This window comes from Bos grunniens, chromosome 19 (assembly GCF_055505025.1).
Source record: "Bos grunniens cultivar Pamir isolate PY7600 chromosome 19, Bosgru_T2T1.0, whole genome shotgun sequence".
In the NCBI taxonomy this organism is placed as follows: domain Eukaryota; kingdom Metazoa; phylum Chordata; class Mammalia; order Artiodactyla; family Bovidae; genus Bos; species Bos grunniens.
In genome coordinates this window covers 64,103,187-64,126,310 of record NC_141183.1, presented here as the reverse complement: position 1 = coordinate 64,126,310, position 23,124 = coordinate 64,103,187, and the positions used below count along the sequence as shown (strand labels likewise).

The following is a 23,124-nucleotide window of genomic DNA, read 5'->3' as shown; positions in this document are numbered from 1 at the left end:
TCTTGCCTGGGAAATTTTATGGACAGAGTAGACCTGTAGGCTTCAGAGACATTTTATGGACAGAGTAGACTGGCAGAGTCAGATATGACTTAGCGACTAAACAACAAAAATATAGAATGTGGTTCACATGGAGATGAATTTATGGATTTTTAAAAATTTTTATTGGGTTCGCACACTGTTTTTTCTTCAATAAAACAGACCAAAGAAAACATATCTTAAATATATGTATACATTTGTCTAATGATAAAAGAAGTATATGTATGTATATGTATGCATTTGTCCAATGATAAAAGAAGACTTTCCTGTGAACCAAGAACATAATAAAATAAATGGATTGTTATAGTGTGGTTAATAACAAGTTCAGACAGATTATTTCAATTCTAATAAAAAATATTATTTCTAACTCTTAAATGAAGGTTTCGATGAGTATTCATGCATAAAATGTTTCACTTATAAACTTTTTTCTTCTTTTTTCCCTTAACATTTAAGTATTTTCTCCCATATTCTCAAAGTTAGGACCTGGAAACCTAACTGAGATGAGCAGGTCTTGTGTAGCTGAGCAGTAGTCAGACAGCCTTTTATTTTTACCAGATACACAGGAGCTTAAATCCCTGTGGTATTGTCCTTAGGCTTTGTGTTAGACAAACACTTTATTAATTATATTTTCAGTTCTTTATATGCCCCTGTGGATTCAGAAACAACTTAGTAAAGGCTGAATTTGTATGCTTCACTGTTGTCACCAAACTGAGCTATGGTAGGAAGGAAACTGAAGATTGCTTGGTGTGTTTCACAGTAACCCTGAAACTATCTCCTCCTTCTCTAGTCAAAAAGGAAACCTACTGACTCTCAAAAAGATCTCTCCTTCATTATTTCCAACTCTTCTAGATTATTCATTGTGTTTTTGAAACATTTTCCTTCATACCTCATTTAGGAATTATATTCCAATTGTATTTTATTTTATATTGAAATAAAATGCATATGGGGTCTCAGGTGGCAGCAGTGGTAAAGAACCCACCTGCCAAGGCAGAGGACATAACAGATGTGGGTTCAACCCCTAGATTAGGAAGATTCCCTGAAGGAGTGCATGGCAGCCCACCCCAGTATTCTTGCTGGAGAATGTCATAGACAGAATAGCCTGGTGGGCTATGCAGTCCCTGGGATTGCAAAGAGTTGGACAGGACTGCATAATGCATATTCATTACAAATACATAAAATTCACCCTTTTAATGTATACAATTTTTATTTTGTTTTGTTTTTACTATGTTGACAAGGTTTTTCAGTTATCACCACTATCCACCTCCAGAATAGTTTCATCAGTCCAATAAGAAACCCACCTTATTAGCTTTTATTAACCTCCTAATTACTAATCTCACTAATCTCCCCTCACTTCCTCTGCCCTGTGACCACTAATCTGCATTCTGATTCTGTGTGGTTTCCTATTCTTGGCCTTGCACATAAACAGAATTATGCAATGTGTGTGTGTGTGTGTGTGTGTGTGTGTGTGTGTGTGTGTATAAGTGTGTTTTCTATTAGACACTTTTTCTTCAGTAAAATCTTATCAAGGCTCATCCATGTTGTATATGTGTCAAAATCCTGTTTCATTAAATGATCTAACAATATTTCATTTTACAAATATAATACATATTATTGATCTATTGTTCAGTCTATTGATCTATTGTTCAGAAACACTGGGCTGTTTCTACTCTTAATCTAGTTTGAAAAAATGATGCCATGTCATTCTTGTCAATATTTCCTTTCAAGGCAATATTTCCTTCATCACCAAACTACTTTTATTCCTGTCTTCCAACCACTTATCCAGAGATATATAATTGATTTTATGACCCCTTCACATCCTCTAAACAGTGCACATTTTCCTGAGTTACATTTATTTATTCATTTTAGAATCACTCTACTACATTTACAGTCTCAGGAATTAGAGAAATGTTTATTTTGTATTTTCTAAACTCTGTAGCATTAGGATTTGAAAAGATAATGCTTTCTAGGTATTTATCATTAAATATTTCTACTAAAGTGGAAAATGATGTACAAGGAATAGAAATGTATGTGCTTTGGGGACTTTTCTATAGATAGAGCCCATATATGGCCTTACCTGATGGCTCAGATGGTAAAGAATCTGCTTGCAATGCAGGAGATCAGGGTTCAATCCCTGGGTTAGAAAGATCCCCTGGAGATTGGGATGGCCACACACTCCAGTATTCTTGCCTGGATAATTCCATGGACAGAGGAGCCTAGTGGGCTCAAAGAACTGGAAACGACTGAGCAACTAACACACACACACCTACAAAGATGACTCATTTAAAACATTGTGCACGGTGATGAATTTTCTTCTTCAGCAGAGTTCCAGTCTTTTGCTTTAAATATCTTGTTTGTTTGTTATCTATATTAGGTCTTTGCAAAGTAAACACCAGAATTTGCATTTTCATGATGTCAAATCATCCTGAACAGAGACCAGTGAAATTCTCCATACTCCTAAAGCTTGGTCTACCATCTTGCTATCTGGTAATACATAGTTCCTTCATGAGGTCTCAGAACTAATCTTCTTTTCATAATGACCTCACTCTCCCTCTATATGTATGCTATTTAAGAAGTGCTTCATAAAGGCACTTTGTTTGTGTGTGTGTGTGTGTATATATATATATATATATATATATAACAAAATTAAGACGAGACTACACACCTGCTCACAGATTTAATAATAATAGCATTGAAAAACTATTAATAAGCAAAACAGTAATTAGATATTAACAGAGTTCTACAATGAATTAATGATAGTTTGGGAAGAATAAAGCAGATTGTACACACTTTTCACATATCTTCTTTAGAGATACAGTACCTCTTTATGTTTCCTTTGAATTTTTTCCATACTCTGCCTACTTTGATGAATAAAAATGGTCAGAAATATTGTAAGTCACTTCTGAGTCTAGCCTTTAAGAAGATAGTATCTGAAAGTCATGACCTATAGTACAGAAAGTCTGAAAAATCATCTGAATAACAGATTTCACAAGTTCTGAGAAAACATGGACTGGGAAGGGGAGAATTTTGAGTCCATTTTGCTAGTCATTTACATCTTGTGCAGTTACGAAAGACCTTGCAACCTGACCCATCTTTCCATGAATATTTCATGTATCCTCAGTTAACATGAGAAATTAAACAAGATAATGAATCAATTTCCATCATGTTAAGTCATTTAGGTTTGAAATACAGTTTTATGAAGTAAGAGATAACAGGAAGTGAGTGGGAAAATAAATCAGAGAAAAACAAATTTTAAGTGTGTTGTGCTGTGCTTAGTCACTCAGACATGTCTGACTCTCTGTGATACAATGAACTGTAGCCCACCAGGCCCCTCTGTCCGTGGGATTGTCCAAGCAAGAATACTGGAGTGGGTAGCCATTCCCTTCTTCAGGGGATCTTCCCACCCAGGAATTGAACCAGGGTCTACTGTGCGGCAGGTAGATTCTTTACCATCTGAGCTACCAGGGAAGCATATACATACATATATATATATATATATATATATATATATATATATATATATATAAAGATTGAAGAAAATATTTGAAAACCATATATTTATCTGACAGAGAAATAATGCCTTTTGAAGCATAGGTCCATGGTGGACCCAAAGATGTTCATATTGAGAGAAGCAAGTCAGATAGAGAAAGTTAAATACTATAAGATAACACTTAGATGTGAAATCTAGAGTACGGTACAAGACAACAATTTTACAAAACAGAAACAGTCACAGATGTTTGTGTTCCTTTTTCTGATTGCTCCTTTTATTTGTTTCTTGCTCTTATCTACCTTATTTTCTTTAAAACTAGGAAATTCAGCAAGTTAAAATTCATTTAACTAGTCCATTTTTAATTTGGGGGAAATTATACCTAGTGAAAAATTTTGTTGATTTTTAATTGTTATTCCCATTCTTGGTGTGATAATCCCAATTGTTGTTCATTACTTTTGTCACTAAGTCAAGTCTGACTCTTTTGTGGCCCCGTGGACTGTAGCCCAACAGGCTACTCTGTCCCTGGGATTTCCCAAGCAAGAATACCTAAGTGGATTGCCTTTTTCTTCTCCAGAGGATCTTCTCCCAGGTATCAAACCAGTGTCTCCTTCATTGGTAGGCAGATTCTTTACCGCTGAGCCATTAGGGAAGTCAAATCACACAAATATTAAAGTATCGAATACAGTACTTTATGGGGATATTTTTGAGACAAAGATCAAACCACATAACTAATTGTTAATAATTTCTCACTAAAATAAAAAAAAAAACTGATACATTTGCATTACAAAAGAGTTTTACCAACATTATTTACTTCGTTGTCACACATATGGCATATATAGAATTGTTTTAGTCACCTCCTTATATTCCTTTTCATTTTAATGTTCCCTCAGCTACATCCTTGTCTTCTGGGATGGAAAAACCCCTTGGGTTGTATTTCATTCATCCAGAACCCGGCTTTAGCTTAACAGTGCTGCTATGAAGACCATGTGGACCAACACTTTGCAATCTACTCTTACCTAACAATTTAAAGCTGAGTTTGGGGAGATAAATTATTAAGTTGGATAACATAAAATATCTCCCAATGGGATTTGTGTTTCATTAAAGATGGAGATCTTAAATAATCAAAAAACATATCTTTAGAAGAAAATGTCTTCCTCATACATAAGCAAGTGGGAAAAATTCTCTAAGATTTTCCTGGTACTTCTGGTAACATTAAGACAGTTCTCTATTGGCAAATGTGTACCAAGGAAATTACTTTTTTCAGAATATCGTTTCCTTTCCTCAAACCTAGAGTACTGTGACACAGAGTTCATTGGATGACACAGTACTAAATACATTATGTCTCACTGCAGCTAAGAGAATTACTGGGAAAGCCAATGTGTGAATAAAGACAGCGTTTTTCTATAAGCAAGGCAGCACTTCTAATAACATAAAGATGAATACTGTACTGAGATACTCTGTGGAATTATGCACTACACTAAAATCACATATGTACACTGATCATTCATTTTGTACAACAGGGCTTTAGATTTAAAAATACAAATAGGGTTTATTACCACTTCTCATCGAATGTACTTTGCTTAAGGGAAAAAAAAAGGAAAATCAGAGTTAAATATACATAGAGTTTCACCTAAAAAAAGTATACTGAAAATACATTTTCAGAAATGAAACTATAAACAGACCAAAGAAAAATTTAATATCATCTTGGCAATTTTCCCCACATCCATCACAAACTAGTGTTCAATACAAAACATTAGAGCTTCCCCTGTGGCTCAGCTGGTAAAGACTCCGCCTGCAATGTGGGAGACATGGGTTCAAACCCTGGGTTGGGAAAATCCACTGGAGAAGGGAAAAGTTGCTGCTGCTGCTGCTGCTGCTAAGTCACTTCAGTCCTGGAGAATTCCATGGATTGTATAGTTCATGGGGTCACAAAGAGTCAGACACAACTGAGCAACTCTTACAATATGTGACTTAGTTTGTGTATTTTTGAGGTATATACCAGGGAAACAATATTGCCTTTACACTATTATGTCTGCCTTCTTTCATTCAGTATTATGTTTGTGATCTACATTGCAGTCTACTTTTTCAACATGCAAACTTACCATAAAGTTCTTTATCTAATCCGGATCAGGAGTCAGCAAACTTGATCCATAATATTTTACCTAAGCTGAGACACACCATTTCTATGTGTATCACAAATGGTTGCTTTTGGGATACAGCAAAAAACTGTTTAGGCGTGGCTAAGAGTTTATGGCCTACAAAGCCTAAAATATAGACTATTAAAACATTAAAGACAAGCTTGTCAAGTCCTATTCTAATGTACTGGGTAAAAATTAATGAGTTATTTTCACTGTTATAGTATTTCAAATACTACTATGGTGAATATTTCTGTACATGACTTTTAGTGAAGATATTCATCCTTCCCTCTTGGGCATAATTCCAGGCATGGTATTTTTGGTCCTAGGACATTTGTATAGCGAGCTATAGAAGAGTCAGCCATGGAGTTTTACCATGTGCTGTGGCAATTTTCCATCTACTGTCAATGTGTGAAGGCCATGGTGCTTCACAACTTCACCAGTAGTTGATACTTCAATTGCTTATATCTTGTCATTCTGTAGATGATAAAATATGACTTTACTTTTTGTTTCAGTTTTATTTGTCTGAGCACTAGTAAGGTTGAATATCTACTTCCATGAGGAATGTATCAGATTCTGAATTTGAATAACAGGCCATACAATTCTTTGTTTGAAAATGAAGTGCCCAAGTCCAAAAAACTCAGAGAGCCCCAAACAGCATAAACCAAAGGCAAAGCACCCCAAGACACATATTAATCAAATTAACAAAGATCAAACACAAAGAACAAATATTAAAAGCAGCAAGGGGAAAACAACAAATAACACAGAAGGGGATTCTTCTAAGGATAACAGCTATCTTTCAATAGAAACTCTTCAGGACAGAAGGGAATGGCAAGATATACTTAAAGTGATGAAAGAAAATAAACTGCAGCCCAGATTACTGTACCCAGTAATGATCTCATTCAAATATGAAGGCAAAATCAAAAGCTTTACAGACAAGCAAAAGCTGAGAGAACTCAGCACCACCAAACCAGCTCTCCAACAAATCCTAAAGGATCTTCTCTAGACAGGAAACACAAAAAGGGGGTACAAACTTGAAGTGAAAACAATAAAGTAAAATGCAATGAGGTAATACTTATCAATAATTATCTTAAATGTAAATGGGTTGAATGCCCCAACCAAAAGACAAAGACTGGCTGAATGGATACAAAAACTAGACCCCATATATATGCTGTCTACAAGAGACCCACCTCAAAACAAGGGACACATACAAACTGAAAGTGAAGGGCTGGAAAAAGATATTCTATGCAAATAGAGACCAAAAGAAAGCAGGAGTAACAATACTCATATCAGATAAAATAGACTTTAAAACAAAGTCTGTGAAAAGAGACAAAGAAGGACACTACATAATGATCAAAGGATCAATCCAAGAAGAAGAAATAACAATTATAAATATATATGCACCCAACATAGGAGCACCACAATATGTAAGACAAATGCTAACAAGTATGAATGGGGAAGTTAACAATAACACAATAATAGTGGGATACTTTAATACCCACTCACACCTATGGATAGATCAACTAAATAGAAAATTAACAAGGAAACACAAACTTTAAATGATACAATAGACCAGTTAGAGCTAATTGGTATCTATAGGACATTTTACCCCCAAACAATAAATTTCAACTTTTTCTCAAGTGCACATGGAAACTTCTCCGGGATAGATCATATCCTGGGCCATAAATCTAGCCTTGGTAAATTCAAAAAAATTGAAATCATTCCAAGCATCTTTTTTTTTTTTTTAACATAAATTTATTTATTTTAATTGGAGGCTGATTACTTTACAATATTGTATTGGTTTTGCCATACATCAACATGAATCCACCACGGGTGTACACATGTTCTGATCACATTGCAGTAAGATTAGATGTCAATTACAGGAGAAAAACAATTAAAAATTCCAACATATGGAGGCAGAACAACACACTGCTGAATAACCAACAAATCACAGAAGAAATAAATATATGCATAGAAATGAATGAAAATGAAAACACAACAACCCAAAACCTATGGGACACTGTAAAAGCAGTGCTAAAGGGAAGGTTCAGAGCAATACAGGCTCACCTCAAGAAGCAAGAAAAAAGTCAAATAAATAACCTAACTATACACCTAAAGCAACTTGAAAAGGAAGAAATGAAGAACCCCAGGGTTAGTAGAAGGAAAGAAATCTTTAAAATTAGGGCAGAAATAAATGCAAAAGAAACAAAGGAGACCATAGCAAAAATCAACAAAGCCTAAAGCTGGTTCTTTGAGAAGATAAATAAAATTGACAAACCATTAGCCAGATTCATCAAGAAACAAAGGGAGTAAGATCAAATCAACAAAATTAGAAACACAAATGGAGAGATCACAACAGACAACACACAAATACAAAGGATCATAAGAGACTACTATCAGCAATTATATGACAATAAAATGGACAACTTGGAAGAAGTGGACAAATTCTTAGAAAAGTACAACTTTCCAAAACTGAACCAGGAAGAAATGAAAAATCTTAACAGACACATCACAAGCACAAAAATTGAAACTGTAATCAGAAATCTTCCAGCAAACAAAAGCTTAGGACCAAACGCCGTCACATCTGAATTCTACCAAAAATTTAGAGAAGAGCTAACACCTCTACTACTCAAACTCTTCCAGAAAATTACAGAGGAAGGTAAACTTCCAAACTCATCCTATGAGGCCACCATCACCCTAATACCAAAACCTAACAACGAGGCTACAAAAAAAAGCAAACTACAGGCCAATACCACTGGTGAACATAGATGCAAAAATCCTTAACAAAATTCTATCAAACAGAATCCAACAACATAATAAAAAAAAAAATTCCATCATGACCAAGTGGGCTTTATCCCAGGGATGCAAGGATTCTTCAATATCTGCAAATCAATCAATGTAATACACCACATTAACATTGAAAAATAGAAGCCATATGATTATCTCAATAGATGCAGAGAAAGCCTTTTAAAAAATTCAACATTCATGTATGATAAAAACCCTCCAGAAAGCAGGAATAGAAGGAACATACCTCAACAAAATAAAAGCTATATATGACAAACCCACAGCAAACATTATCCTCAATGGTGAAAAACTGAAAGCATTTTCCCTAAAGTCAGGAACAAGACAAAGGTGCCCACTCTCACCATTTCTATTCAACATAGTTTTGGAAGTTTTGACCACAAGAATCAGAGCAGAAAAAGAAATAAAAGAAATCCAGATTGGAAAAGAAGAAGTAAAACTTTCACTCTTTGGAGATGACATGATCCAATACATAGAAAACACTAAAGACTCCACCAGAAAATTTCTAGAGCTAATCAATGAATATAGTAAAGTTGCAGGATATAAAATCAACACACAGAAATCCCTTGTATTCCTATACACTAACAATGAGAAAACAGAAAGAGAATTAAGGAAAGAGTTCCATTCACCATTGCAATGAAAAGAATAAAACACTTCAGAATATATCTACCTAAAGAAACAAAATACCTATATATAAAAACCTAAAAAACACTAGTGAAAGAAATCAAAGAGGACACAAGTAGATGGAGAAATAAACCATGTTTATGGATCAGAAGAATCAATATAGTGAACATAACTATACTACACAAAGCAACCTATAGATTCAGTGCAATCCCTATTTAGCTACCAGCACTATTTTTCACAGAACTAGAACAAATAACTTCACAATTTATGTGGGAATACAAAAAACCTCAAATGGCCAAAGCAATATTGAGAAAAAAGCATGGAAAAGGAGGAATCAACCTGTCTGACTTCAGGCTCTGCTACAAACCACAGTTATCAAGACAGCATGGTACTGGCACAAAGACAGAAATATAGACCAATGAAACAAAATGAAAGCCTAGAGATAAGTCCACACACTTATGGACACCTTATCTTCAACAAGGGAAGCAAGACTATACAATGGAGAAAAGACAATCTCTTTAACAAGTGCTGCTTGGAAAACTTGTCAACCACTTGTAAAAAAATGAAACTAGAATACTTTCAAAAACCATACTCAAAAATAAACTCAAAATGGATTAAAGATCTAAATGTAAGACCAGAAACTATTAAACTCCTAGAGGAAATCATGGGCAAAACACTCTTCAATATAAATCACAGCAGGATCCTCTATGACCCACCTCCCAAAATATTGAAAATAAAAGCAAAAATAAACAAATGGGATCTAATTAAATTAAAAGCTTCTGCACAACAAAGGAAACTATAAGCAAGGTAAAAAGACAGCCTTCAGAATGGGAGAAAATAACAACAAATGAAGCAACTGACAAACAACTAATCTCAAAAATATACAAGCAACTCCTACAGCTCAATTCCAGAAAAATAAATGACCCAATCAAAAAATGGGCCAAAGAACTATATAGACATTTCTCCAAAGAAGACATACAGATGGCTAACAAACACATGAAAAGATGCTCAACGTCACTCATTATCAGAGAAATGCAAATCAAAACCCAGTCTTTTGGACTCTGGGAGAGGGCGAGGGTGAGATGATTTGAGAGAATGGCATTGAAACATGTATATTATCATATGTGAAATGAATCGCCAGTCCAGGTTTGATGCATGATACAGGGTGCTTGAGGCTGGTGCACTCGGATGACCCAGAGGGCTGGGATGGGGAGGGAGGTGGGAGGAGTGTTCAGGATGGGGAACACATGTGCACCCATGGTGGATTCATGTCAACGTATGGCAATACCAATACAATATTGTAAAGTAATTAGCTTCCAATTAAAGTAAATAAATTTATATTAAAAATGATAATGAAGTGCTGAAATGACTCTTTTTTTTTTTTTTTACAGTTTTCAAATCTGTTCCAATAATAGGGATAGCTTTACAAAGAAGAGTCATTTTTTTTTCTTTTTCATAGAGGCAGGTTGTATCCTCTGGAAAAGGACCTTATCAGATCAGATCAGATTAGATCAGTCGCTCAGTCATGTCCAACTCTTTGCGACCCCATGAATCACAGCACGCCAGGCCTCCCTGTCCATCACCAAATTCCGGAGTTGACTCAGACTCATGTCCATCAAGTCAGTGATGCCATCCAGCCACCTCATCCTCTGTGATCCCCTTCTCCTCCTACCCCCAATCCCTCCCAGCATCAGAGTCTTTTCCAATGAGTCAACTATTCACATGAGGTGGCCAAACAACTGGAGTTTCAGCTTTAGCATTATTCCTTCCAAAGAAATCCCAGGGCTGATCTCCTTCAGAATGGACCGATTGGATCTTCTTGCAGTCCAAGGGACTCTCAAGAGTCTTCTCCAACACCACAGTTCAAAAGCATCAATTCTTCGGCCCTCAGCCTTCTTCACAGTTCAACTCTCACATCCATACATGACCACAGGAAAAACCATAGTCTTGACTAGACGAACCTTTGCTGGCAAAGTAATGTCTCTGCTTTTGAAAATGCTATCTAGGTTGGTCATAACTTTCCTTCCAAGGAGTAAGCATCTTTTAATTTCATGGCTGCAGTCACCTTCTGCAGTGATTTTTGGAGCCCATAAAAATAAATTCTGACACTGTTTCCCCATCTATTTGCCAGGAAGTGATGGGACCAGATGCCATGATCTTCGTTTTCTGAATGTTGAGCTTTAAGCCAACTTTTTCACTCTCCACTTTCACTTTCATCAAGAGGCTTTTGAGTTCCTCTTAACTTTCTGTCATAAGGGTGGTGTCATCTGCATATCTGAGGTTATTGATATTTCTCCTGGCAATCTTGATTCCAGCTTGTGTTTCTTCCAGTACAGCGTTTCTCATGATCTACTCTGCATAGAAGTTAAATAAACAGGGTGACAATATACAGCCTTGACGACTCCTTTTCCTATTTGGAACCAGTCTGTTGTTCCATGTCCAGTTCTAACTGTTGCTTCCTGACCTGCATACAAATTTCTCAAGAGGCAGATCAGGTGGTCTGGTATTCCCATCTCTTTCAGAATTTTCCACAGTTGATTGTGATTCACACAGTCAAAGGCTTTGGCATAGTCAATAAAGCAGAAATAGATGTTTTTCTGGAACTCTCTTGCTTTTTCCATGATCCAGAGGATGTTGGCAATTTGATCTCTGGTTCGTCTTCCTTTTCTAAAACCAGCTTGAACATCAGGAAGTTCACGGTTCACATATTGCTGAAGCCTGGTTTGGAGAATTTTGAGCATTACTTTACTAGCGTGTGAGATGAGTGCAATTGTGCCGTAGTTTGACCATTCTTTGGCATTGTTTTTCTTTGGGATTGGAATGAAAACCGACCTTTTCCATTCCTGTGGCCACTGCTGAGTTTTCCAAATTTACTTGCAGTGAGAAATAGATTTAAGGGCCTAGATCTGATAGATAGAGTGCCTGATGAACTATAGAATGAGGTCCATGACATTGTACAGGAGAAAGGGATCAAGACCATCCCCATGGAAAAGAAATGCAAAAAAGCAAAATGGCCGTCTGGGGAGGCCTTACAAATAGCTGTGAAAAGAAGAGAAAAGAAAAGCAAATAGAAAAGGAAAGATATTAACATCTGAATGCAGAGTTCCAAAGAATAGCAAGAAGAGATAAGAAAGCCTTCTTCAGTGATCAATGCAAAGAAATAGAGGAAAACAACAGAATGGGAAAGGACCTTATATGTAATCTGACTGAAGTCCCCATTTTACACAGGGGGATCTGAGAGATACAAAGGGAGAGTGATGCGTTCCATTTAGAGTGGCATCATTACCTGGTCCAAAGAATGTTTCTAACTGGGGAGAGAGATTTCCAGTGAGATTAAACGTCACTCCCTCCAGCTTAAACAGAAACCCTTTTATGTATTTGTTTATTGAACTTTACTACTGCTCTCTTTCTATCAAATATAGTTTTAGAGCCTATGTCCACTAAGTATCTTTCTGTTCTCTGTGTTGTATAGGTAATCGAGTCTATCATCAAGCCACATTTACCATTAAGAATTTAAATTCAAGGATGAAGAAAGGGACTCAGAATGGAAACTTGACTATAATATTGACACATTATCCACTGTCACTGATAATACTGCACTTGAACAAAGATATTTTCCAGCAAGATCGGTGATATGTCAGAGGGATGTAATATAGAGAAAAGGAACGATTGTGATGAACACTGAAGTAGACTGGCTAGAATACATCAGAGCCTTTTGATATGTTGCTCCCTATTTCTATAAAATGCCATTATAGGAGTCTTTTCACACCATGTCCAAACTTCTATTTGAGTTATACATTCCCTAAAAAGTATTCCCATAATTTCATCTTTAACCTCTGTAATTCCAGTCATGAAAGCCAGATATTATCTAGATGTTGTTTGCTGCAATTCTATTTTTGGCTATCAACTGATGGGCTCAAATTTCTTTCTTTTTCATATCATTTACATTAGATCCAATAAAACGGACCAATATGCAAACCACATCAGTCTTTAGATACTGTAACAAATATCTGTCATATGAATAGTGATGGATTAATTAGATAATATGTTACATCACAATCCACTGATGCCCTATTTGTCTTAGACTTTAACTTTCAGACAGTGCTTTGGTCAAGCTGCTTTTTATAAGCAACAGTTCCAAAAGTGTTTGATAAAAATGATAAAATATGCTAAGATTAGAAGCCAAAAAATCTTTATCTAAAATAAGAATTAGTTGCAGTATTTTTCCACCATGGGAATTTTTCCTAATATGTCATGCATGTGTGTGAGTTCAGTCATGTTTGACTCTTTGCAATGTTATAGACTGTCATCTGCCAGACTCCTCTTTTCATAGGACTCTCCAAGCAAGAATACTGGAGTGGGTTGTAATTTCCTCCTCCAGGGGGAATTCCTGACCCAGGGATCAAACCCATGTCTCCTTCATCCCCTGCATTGGCAGGCAGATTCTTTACAACTGAGACATCTGGAAAGCCCAATATGCCATAAAGTCTCACAAACGACATTTTGAATAACAGAATAAATTGTTTGACTTTATTTTCATTCTGAAATACATTCACATAAGGATATTTTAGAATGGCAACTAGAAAACTTAAGATAATCATTGGTTTTTAGGTTTTAAAATTTCAATGGATAATTAACAGTCTCTCCATAGCTTATTGTCCTTCAAATATATGGCCATATCTTTTATAATAGTTTTAGACATTTTGCATTTAGATTTACAGCCCTCAATTTTTATTTCATGATGATTTTAAGGCTTATTATGAATTATTTGAATGTTTTATTCCTTAATGTTTAATATTAACACTATCAACTTTTAGTACACTATCTACAAGATGTACTACAACATATAAAGGAAATAAGCGCTGAAAATGATCAATAAAAGCACAATAAGTCTTAGGGAAATTGAAATAGTATTTGAATGAAAAACTGAAACAAAAATTACCATAATTAGAAAAGTCAAACGTTTTTTAAAAAACAGTGTAACATTTAAATTCTAGACACACACTAAGCAGACTTGTGAGGGGAATTGTAATATATTTTAGGATTGAGGTTTAATCCAAATACTTCTTTATTTAGGAATCTGAGAAATTTATGTTTCTCACGTGTTATGTCTTATATTTTTTTTAATTAAACAAGTACTATATATATATGTGTGTGTGTGGATGTACACATACATATGATATAAATATTTAAAAATGCAATTTAGTTTTCAATTTTACTAGGGCCTGTTTCACATCTTCATTCCTTAGGCTGTAAATCAGAGGGTTTAACGTGGGAATCACAATGGTGTAAAACAGCGAGGTCATTTTGTCTTGATCTAGAGAGTAGAAAGAACTTGGCCTGAAATACATGAAGAACAGAGTTCCCTGGAAGATTACCACAGTAGTTAGGTGGAAGGTGAAGGTGGAAAAAGCTTTGAGCCTCCCCTCGGCAGAGTGGATCTTCAAGACTGAAAGGATAATATAACAATAAAAGACGAGAACTCCTGCAATGGTACTCAGTTCAATGAAGCCCAAAACGGTTAATATCACTAACTCATTGACCTGTGTATCTGAACAAGATAGCAATAGGAGAGGAGGAACATCACAAAAAAAGGTGGTTAATCTCATTTGACCCACAGAATGTTAATGTTGTGTGTATCAGAGCATCTGCCATTCCCACCATGTAAACCCCTGCCATGAGCAGGAAGCACACCCCACAACAAGGGGCTGCTGACGGCCTTGTACCACTCATAGGCCATCACTGCCAGCAGGAGACACTCAGAATATGCAAAGATACAGAAGACCAAGAATTGCAGAATACAGTCATAGAAGGGGATAGTTTTGTTCTTAGCAAATAAGCCCACCAGCATCTTCGGCCCAATTGCTGTGGAATTGCAGATGTCACAGAAGGAGATGTGGCTGAGGAAAAAGTACATGGGTGTGTGCAGCTGGAGATCCATCCTAATCAGGATTATCATTCCAAGATTTGCCAGAAGACTGATGAGATAAACAAGGAGAAATAATTGTAAATAGGATAACTTTGATCTCAGTGTGGTCAGTAATTTCCAAGAAAATGAATTCAGTCAAGGAGGAGCAATTCCCTCTATCCATTCTTCTTTATTCTTGCATAAACTTTTGAGAATATGATCAAGACAATTACACTTGCATGTGGTAACACTTTGTACATCTGTAAAATAAGGCAGAACATTGTTTTCTGTAATAATCTTTTTATAGTCAGGAAATTTTCTAGCCATGCATCCCTCTTTAGAGAGGCATAGCTGTCTATTCTGCAGTAATTAAAATTATCTGAAAAAGATCTTTGAGAAAATTTGATATAAATCTAGATGCCATTTATGAAGTACATTACTTTCTACAAGCTCTTCACTGAGCCTTACTTTTTTTTTTTTTTTTTTATGTCAGGGCATAGATCTGAATTTACATTTCTTTACCAGTTCAAAACCACATGGAAGAGACACTAGTGTTGGAGAGAGCATACTCTAAGACCTAAGGCTAAGCATTTGCCATGCTTGAATATATTCAGTTGAGTACAGAAAGTGATTACAATTCATGTTTCTCAAAAAACATGATTAGTTGAAGAATCTTCATCTTAGTTCCAGAAGTAGCTAGTACATCACTGACTAGTATTAATAAAAAGTGATTTTGTTACCTGTTTTAGTTTATCTTGTATTTAATGTTTGATGAGATATGAAGTAAGGAAATTATAACTTCTTCTATTCTAGAAATTACTTCTCTTTCACATTCCTCATTGTCTCTTTGTAGACTGGTTGTTGTCAAAGATAACTCTCTTGACCAGTGAAAGAAAAAAGCTAAAAGACAGTGAAGACAACAGAATGTACCATATACATTTGAATTAATTCATATTTTAAAAGTTTTTTAAAATTATAAAACAGAAATGAGATGAAGGACAGTACATGCTTTTTTTAATTTAAATTTATTTATTTTAATTGGAGGCTAATTACTTTACAATATTGTATTGGTTTTGCCATACATCAACATGAATCCAGCACAGGTGTACACGTGTTCCCCATCCTGAAACCCCCTCCCACTTCCCTCCCCGTACCATCACTCTGGGTAATCCCAGTGCACCAGCCCCAAGCATCCTGTATCCTGCAACGAACCTGGACTGGCAATTTGTTTCATATATGATATTATACATGTCTCAATGCCATTCTCCCAAATCACCCCACCCTCTCACTCTCCCACAGAGTCCAAAAGACTGTTCTATACATCTGTGTCTCTTTTGCTGTCTCGTATACAGGGTTATTGTTACCATATTTCTAAATTCCATATATATGTGTTAGTATACTGTATTGGTGTTTTTCTTTCTGGCTTACTTCACTCTGTATAATAGGCTCCAGTTTCATCCACCTCATTAGAACTGATTCAAATATATTCTTTTTAATGGCTGAGTAATACTCCATTGTGTATATGTATCACAGCTTTCTTTCTTTTTAATTAATTAATTTATTTTAATTGGAAGCTAAGTACTTTACAATATTCTAGTGGTTTTTGCCATACATTGACATGAATCAGTCATGGGTGTACCTGTGTTCCCCATCCTGAATCCCCCTCCCACCTCCCTCCCCATCCTATCCCTCAGGGTCATCCCAGTGCACCAGCCCTGAACACCCTGTCTCATACATTGAACCTGGACTGGTGATCTGTTTCACATATGGTAATATACATGTTTCAATGCTATTTTTTCAAATCATCCCACCCTTGCCTTTTCCCACAGAGTCCAAAAGTCTGTTGTTTACATCTGTGTCTCTTTTGTTGTCTCACATATAGGGTCATCATTACCATCTTTCTAAATTACATATATATGCATTAATACTCTGTATTGGTGTTTTTCTTTCTGACTTACTTCACTCTGTATAATAGGCACCAGTTTCATCTACCTCATTAGAACTGATTCAAAGGCATTCTTTTTAATAGCTGAGTAATATTCCATTGTGTATATGTACCACTGCTTTCTTATCCATTCATCTGCCAATGGACATCTAGGTTGCTTCCATGTCCTGGCTATTATAAACAGTGCTGCGATGAACATCAGGGTACATGTGTCTCTTTCAAGTCTGGTTTCCTCGCTGTGTATGCCCAGCAGTGGGATTGCTGGATCATAAGGCAGTTCTATTTCCAGTTTTTTAAGGAATCTCCACACTGTCCTCCATAGTGGCTGTACTAGTTTCTATTCCCACCAACAGTGTAAGAAAGTTTCCTTTTCTCCATACCCTCTTCAGCATTTATTGTTTGTAGATTTTTGGATAGCAGCCATTCTGAGCGCTGTTAGATGGTACCTCATTGTGGTTTTGATTTGCATTTCCTGGTGTTGGAGAAGACTCTTGAGAGGCCCCTGGACAGCAATGAAATCCAACCAGTCTATTCTAAAGGAGATTGGTTCTGGGTGTTTTTATTATTATTATTATTTTTAAACTTTACAATATTGTATTGGTTTTGCCATACATCAACATGCATCCGCCACGGGTGTACATGTGTTCCCCCTCCCACCTCCCTTTCCATACCATCCCTCTGGGTCATCCCAGTGCACCAGCCCCAAGCTTCTGTATCCTGCATTGAACCTGGACTGGCGATTCATTTCTTATACGATATTATACATATTTTAATGCCATTCTCCCAAATCATCCCACCCTCTCCCTTTCCCTCTCCCTCTCCCACAGAGTCCAAAAGACTTTTCTATACTGCCGGGGTCCAGCCCCGGCTGATCCAGGGTATTCGAAGGTGAGACAGCATAGGCGACCTATTTATTTAAATATTCATCAAAGATATAAAGAGTAATAGAATGAGGATAGCTCAGTAGGAAAATTCAGTGGAGAAAAGAGGCTGAATAATTCAGCCAGAAGGTGAGAGAAATAACGACATGGGGAGACCAAGTTTCGGTGAATAAGGCCCACACTTTATTTTTCAAAGTAGTTTTTATACCTTAAGTTATGCATAGAGGATAATGGGGGAAGGGGTAGAGTCATGCAGTAAGCCAGGCTTTCTTCCTGCAAACTTATCATATGCAAAAGTTTAGGTGATTTGCATCATCTTCTGGCCTGGAGGCCTGTTAACATTTTAAGACCCTTTCTTCAGAAAACTTATTTTTCTCTAAAGGGGATTAGGCAGGCGCCACCCTCCAAAAACATTAAAGTTGCATTCCTATAGGGCAAAGGTGTGGTGGGCTACAACAAAAAAGAATTAACTCAAGGGTCCAAGGTTACAAATATTAAAGCTACTACTTACACCAATTATATTAATCAATGCACTGCCAGGGACACAGCAGGTAAGGGATACGGAGACTTAACAGCAAACATTGGCCCAACAAGTGAAAAACCCTTCACCAATACAATTTCTAATCAATCTTTTAACTGCTCAAAGGAATCTGTATTTAGACAGTTTAGAACATCTCATGCCTCTCACAGTTGGGAGGCTCTGAACAATCACATGTGGCTGGAAAAACCTATTCAGGCAGGCTAGAGGATTTCCAAAGAAGTTTGTAGGTTGAAACACTGTCACACCCAGGAATTATTAACTGAAGCTGTAAGCTAACTCTTTTTTCAGAGAGAGGTAGTAGGGGACAGCCCCCCGTAAAGTCAGAGGTGTAGGTGAAAGCACAAAGCAGAAAGTAGGCAGACTCTGGTTTTGGGGGTAGATGCTCGAGAATTTCCAGGGGGACTCCTGAGGCTCGATCTTGCCTTTGCATATGCCAAACCTCCTTCCTCATGACCTTTGCCACGGGCAGAATTCCTCATGCTGGCTCCCGGCAGTGATAGAATTCCAGTTGAGCTATTCCAGATCCTGAAAGATGATGCTGTGGAAAGTGCTGCACTCAATATGCAATATGCACTCAATATGCAATATGCCAGCTCCTGGCACTATATATCTGTGTCTCTTTTACTGTCTCGCATACAGGGTTGTTGTTACCATCTTTCTAAATTCCATATATATGTGTTAGTATTTTTCTGGGCTCCAAAATCACTGCAGATGGTGACTGTAGCCATGAAATTAAAAGATGCTTACTCCTTGGAAGGAAAGTTATGAGCAAACTATACAGCATATTCAAAAGCAGAGACATTACTTTGCCAACAAAGGTTCATCTAGTCAAGGCTATGGTTTTTCCTGTGGTTATGTATGGATGTGAGAGTCGGACTGTGAAGAAGGCTGAGCGCTGAAGAATTGATGCTTTTGAACTGTGGTGTTGGAGAAGACTCTTGAGAGTCCCTTGGACTACAAGGAGATCCAACCAGTCCATTCTGAAGGAGATCAGCCCTGGGATTTCTTTGGAAGGAATGATGCTAAAGCTGAAACTTCAGTAGTTTGGCCACCTCATGCAAAGAGTTGACTCATTGGAGAAGACTCTGATGCTGGGAGGGATTGGGGGCAGGAGGAGAGGGGGACGACAGAGGATGAGATGGCTGGATGTCATCACTGACTCGATGGACGTAAGTCTGAGTGAACTCTGGGAGTTGGTGATGGACAGGGAGGCCTGGCGTGCTGTGATTCATGGGGTCTCAAAGAGTCAGACACGACTGAGCGACTGATCTGATCTGATCTGATACTGTATTGGTGTTTTTCTTTCTGGCTTACTTGACTCTGTATAATAGGCTCCAGTTTCACCCACCTCATTAGAACGGATTCAAATGTATTCTTTTTAATGGCTGAGTAATACTCCATTGTGTATATGTACCACAGCTTTCTTAACCATTCATCTGCCAATGGACATCTAGGTTGCTTTGCTGTGAAGCCATCTGGACCTGGGCTTTTATTTGCTGGAAGATTTCTGATTACAGTTTCAATTTCCGTGCTTGTGATGGGTCTGTTAAGATTTTCTATTTCTTCCTGGTTCAGTTTTAGAAAGTTGTACTTTTCTAAGAATTTGTCCATTTCTTCCATGTTGTCCATTTTATTTGCATATAATTGCTGATAGTAGTCTCTTATGATCCTTTGAATTTGTATGTTGTCTGTTGTGATTTCTCCGTTTTAATTTCTAATTTTATTGATTTGATTTTTCTCCCTTTGTTTCTTGATGATTCTGGATAATGGTTTGTCAATTTTATTTATCCTTTCAAAGAACCAGCTTTTGGCTTTGTTGATTTTTGCTATGGTCTCCTTTGTTTCTTTTGCATTTATTTCTGCCATAATTTTTTAAGATTTCTTTCCTTCTACTAACCCTGGGGTTCTTCATTTCTTCCTTTTCTAGTTGCTTTAGGTGTAGGGTTTGGTTATTTATTTGACTTTTTTCTTGTTTATTGAGGTATGCCTGTATTGCTATGAACTTTCCCCTTAGCACTGCTTTTACAGTGTCCCATAGGTTTTGGGTTGTTGTGTTTTCATTTTCATTCATTTATATGCATATTTTTATTTATTTTTTTTATTTCTTCTGTGATTTGTTGGTTATTCAACAGGGTGTTGTTCAGCCTCCATAGGTTGGAATTTTTAATAGTTTTTCTCCTGTAATTAAGATCTAATCTTACTGCATTGTGGTCAGAAAAGATGCTTGGAATGATTTCAATTTTTTCAACTTTACCAAGCCTAGACTTATGGCCCAGGATGTGATCTATCCTGGAGAAGTTTCCATGTGCACTTGAGAAAAAAAGGTGAAATTCATTGTTTTGGGGTGAAATGTCCTATAGATATCAATTAGGTCTAACTGGTTTATTGTATCATTTAAAGTTTTTGTTTCTTTGTCAATTTTCTGTTTAGTTGATCTATCCATAGGTGTGAGTGGGGTATTAAAGTCTCCCACTATTATTGTGTTATTGTTAATTTCACCATTCATACTTGTTAGCATTTGTCTTATATATTGCAGTGCTCCTATGTTGGGTGCATATATATTTATAATTGTTATATCTTCTTCATGGATTGATCCTTTGATCATTATATAGTGTCCTTCTTTGTCTCTTTTCACAGACTTTATTTTAAAGTCTATTTTATCTTATATGAGTATTGCTACTCCTGCTTTCTTTTGATCTCTATCTGCATGGAATATCTTTTTCCAGCCCTTCACTTTCAGTCTGTATGTGTCCCATGTTTTGAGGTGTAGGGGTCTTGTTTTTATATCCATTCAGCCAGTCTTTGTCTTTTGGTTGGGGCATTCAACCGATTTACGTTTAAGGTAATTATTGATAAGTTTGATCCCGTTGCCATTTACTTTACTGTTTGGGTTCGAGTTTATACATCGTTTTTGTGTCTCCTGTCTAGAGAATATCCTTTAGCATTTGTTGGAGAGCTGGTTTGGTGGTGTTGAATTCTCTCAGTTTTTGCTTGTCTGCAAAACTTTTGATTTCTCCATCATATTTGAATGAGATCCTTGCTGGGTACAGTAATCTGGGCTGTAGGTTATTTTCTTTCATCACTTTAAGTATGTCTTGCCATTCCCTCCTGGCCTGAAGAGTTTCTATTGGAAGACCAGCTGTTATCCTTATGGGAATTCCCTTGTGTGTTATTTGTTGTTTTCCCCTTGCTGCTTTTAATATTTGTTCTTTGTGTTTGATCTTTGTTAATTTGATTAATATGTGTCTTGGGGTGTTTTGCCTTGCATTTATCCTGTTTGGGACTCTCTGGGTTTCTTGGACTTGGGTGATTATTTCCTTCCCCATTTTAGGGAAGTTTTCAACTATTATCTCCTCAAGTATTTTCTCATGGTCTTTCTTTTTGTCTTCTTCTTCTGGGACTCCTATGATTAAAATGTTGTGGCATTTAATATTGTCCTGGAGGTCTTTGAGATTATCCTCATTTCTTTAATTTGTTTTTCTTTTTTCCTCTCTGATTCATTCATTTCTACCATTCTATCTTCTATTTCACTAATCTTATCTTCTGCCTCTGTTATTCTACTATTTGTTGCCTCCAGAGTGTTTTTAATTTCATTTATTGCATTATTCATTATCTGTTGACACCTTTGTATTTCTTCTAGGTCCTTGTTAAACCTTTCTTGCATTTCCTCAATCCTTGCCTCCAGGCTATTTGTCTGTGGTTCCATTTTTATTTCAAGATTTTTGATCATTTTCATTATCATTATTTGGAATTCTTTATTGGGTAGATTCCCTATCTCTTCCTCTTTTGTTTGGTTTAATGGGCATTTATCCTGTTCCTTTACCTGCTGGGTATTCCTCTGTCTCTTCATCTTGTTTATATTGCTGAGTTTGGGGTGGCCTTTCTGTATTCTGGCAGTTTGTGGAGTTCTCTTTATTATGGAGTTTCCTCACTGTGGGTGGGGTTGTATCCTGGCTTGTCAAGGTTTCTTGGTTAAGGAAGCCTGTGTCGGTGTTCTGGTGGGTGGAGCTGTATTTCTTCTCTCTGGAGTGCAGTGAAGTGTTTAGTAACGAGTTATGAGATGTCAATGGCTTTGGAGTAACTTTGGGCACCCTGTATATTGAAGCTCAGGGCTGTGTTCCTGTGTTGCTGGAGAATTTGCATGGTATATCTTGCTCTGGAACTTGTTGGCCCTTGGGTGGTGCTTGGTTTCAGTGTAGGTATGGAGGCGTTTGATGAGCTCCTATCACTTAATGTTCCCAGGAGTCAGATGTTCTATAATGTTCTCAGGATTTGGACTTAAGCCTCCTTCTTCTGGTTTTCAGTCTTATTTTTACAGTAGTCTCAAGACTTCTCCTTCTATACAGCACCATTGATAAAACATCTAGGTTAAAGATGAAAAGTTTCTCCACAGTGAGGGACTCCCAGAGAGGTTCACAGAGTTACATGGAGAAGAGAAGAGGGAGGAGGGAGTTAGAGGTGACCCAAATGAGATGAGGTGGAATCAAAAGAAGAGCCAGTAATCACTTCCTTATGTGAGCTCCATGAATCCCATGGATGGAGGAGCCTGGTGGGCTGCAGTCCATGGGGTTGCGAAGGGTTGGATACGACTGAGTGACTTCACTTTCACTTTTCACTTTCATGTATTGGAGAAGGAAATGGCAACCCACTCCAGTGTTCTTGCCTGGAGAATCCCAGGGACAGCGGAGCCTGGTGGGCTTCTGTCTATGGGGTTGCACAGAACTGAACACAACTGAAGCGACTTAGCAGCAGCAGCAGCATGTGA

The 23,124-nt window shown here is 36.9% G+C and overlaps 1 pseudogene; it reads right to left on the bottom strand.

The window, feature by feature from the left end:
• Positions 1 to 14,273: 14,273 nt before the first annotated feature.
• LOC147352853 (olfactory receptor 5W2-like) lies at positions 14,274 to 15,194 on the bottom strand (annotated as a pseudogene).
• Between the last annotated feature and the right edge of the window lie 7,930 nt (positions 15,195 to 23,124).